Here is a 2,553-nt window from a genome sequence, read left to right as displayed (position 1 = left end):
GGATAGTATAACTAAAATAATATAAAACTTAACAAAATATCCTTTTTGACATTATTTATGAACTATCTTATTTATATAATTCATATTATTATTAGTATTTTATAAAATAATATATATTTAATATATTATAAATATTATATTATATAAATTATAATATTATGTTAGAGCATAATAGTATCATAAAAGTTCACCTTCTTAAATTATGGATTTCATGAGCATGAAAAAACAGGAGCTGATGATTTCTATGTTGAAAGTGTTTTTAAGAAAGTGAGAGCATGAGAGTAAGGTGTTTGGAGTAGATTTTTCAGAAATGCTTAATTTGCTTCAAGCCTCCCGTTACAAGTCTTGATATAATGAGAATGATATTTGCCTTGATTGCATATAAAGAGTGAAAATCTTATCATTCAGATGTAAAATCTGTTTTTCTAAATGGTTATTTGGAGGAGGAAATTTTTGTAGAGCAGCATGAGGGGTTTCAGATCAAAGGAAGGGTGGGGGCCGGGAAAATGGCAAAGGCTCCTCTCTATTTACTGGAAATCACCAATTACATTTTTTTTTACCACTTCAACTATTTTTGTTATGATTCTTTACAAGGTCGATTTTCAAGGTCAAATTAATTGGTTTAGTAACTATTTCTCGACTAAATCAATTTGATTGATGAATTTGATATGATATTTACAACACTAATTATGAATATTCATAATTTTATCATTTGTATCAAACATCATAAAAAATTATCAATAAAAGTTTTTTTAGTGACTATTAGCAATCATCTATAATTAGTGTTTTTGAGTGGTATTAGAGTCTGTGAGCATGGTTACATTCATGATTTATGCTATGTTATTGTATAGATTAAATTAACCATGTGGGGGGTTTGTTTCCTTTGTTTTGTAGGGCTATTATGATCTCTTCTTATATTTGATTTTGGATGTCTCTTATACTCATCCTTATCTAACATATATAATTATTTTGCTGATAAAAAAAGATATGTATTTTTGAGATTGCATATAATATTTTTGCCTCTAGCTCTCACAGTTGTCGATCTCTTTTAACTGTTGAAGTACCTTATACCAATACCTCGTGTCATTGAAGAAACACATTGCATAATTAATTATTATTTTTTATATATAAGGATGAGTTGTTAGAAATGTTAGAAAGATAAGAGTATGATATCGCGTGTAATCTCGACAAATCATAGGAGATACTATATAATAGTGTAATTTTCACTAAACTTAATTAATATCCAAATAGTTGGTGAGTTTCCTCCATCGCTGCTGGCATCAATCCAAAATGGTTAGATATTATCCTTTGATACTGTTGTACCGAATGAGGTAACATACAGCAAGATGACACAATCTACCTTTTCCACAATTCAACCATCTACAGTTAAAAAATTTCATGTAAAGATATTTTCCGCGGAACCACTGCCACACACTAGAACTTTCTAAATAATAGCCACCTTTTTCCATGCATGCAAGTTACTAGCCATTCTTTAAATTATTACTAATTATTTTTAAAATTTTATTTTCTGTTAAAGTTTCCTCTTTTTTTCTATTCTTATTTTTAATTAAAAATTTTCTATTTTTTCTTAAATCTGAATGATCATTTATACTCTTAGATTGACTCTTAAAGTATTTTTTTTAAAAAAAAATGTACTCTTTAATTCTTTTTCATAGATATAAAATATTTATGTTTTTTAACTTATTTACTTAAATGACTCGTACATTTATTTCTTATAACTTCAAATATTGTTAACTTATATTAATATATGGGATATCCTTTTGATGGGACTGAAATATTTTATCAATAATAATTTTTAATTGATTGACAATATAAATTATTTTAGAATTTAGGAAATCAGTGCATTAAAATTTAAGACTTAAAAAAAAGTGTCATACAAAAATCAAACTCAAATCTCCAATAAAAAAAATTGCGTGTATTATTACCAACTTGAACTACACACATTGAATTAAGAGTGGATTAGTTTAGGAAAGCTTAGTGGTTATAATGGGGAAAAAAAAAAAGAAAAGCAAGCTAGGAATAAGTTAATAAAGTGTTAAGTAGGAGATTTGGTGATTTGGCATGGAACTTTATGAGAGGAGCTGGAAACCGGGGGAGGGGATATGTGGTAGAGGGCGCGTCGTGAGTTGTGACTCTGTTGCCTTTCCCATGACGTTGATAGGTCAAATATATGTACGTTTCTTTCCACTGCATTGGGGTCGGCATGGACACAATTTGTTCCATTTAGGGGAGGTTTTATATATATACTACTATAGTATTTTCTTGAACCAATAAATCTCTTTTAATTATTCATTATTATATTTTAATTACGGAAGGAAAGACAATAACATGGTAGGGGTGAGGGACTTCCAAGTTTGGCGGATTGGATGTACTTTTGTTCTTAATTAATTGATTTTTATTTTTGTATTGATTGATGATTATTGATTTAAAAACACTGATTCACTGCTCGTTTGTTTAAAAGTTTAATAAAATTACTTTTCTAATTTTATTTTTTAATTATTAAAATGTGTGTTTAAATTAATTTTATTAGAT

The sequence above is a fragment of the Glycine max genome, chromosome 9 (genome assembly GCF_000004515.6).
Source record: "Glycine max cultivar Williams 82 chromosome 9, Glycine_max_v4.0, whole genome shotgun sequence".
NCBI classification, from domain to species: Eukaryota; Viridiplantae; Streptophyta; class Magnoliopsida; order Fabales; family Fabaceae; genus Glycine; species Glycine max.
This window is presented reverse-complemented; position numbering follows the sequence as displayed.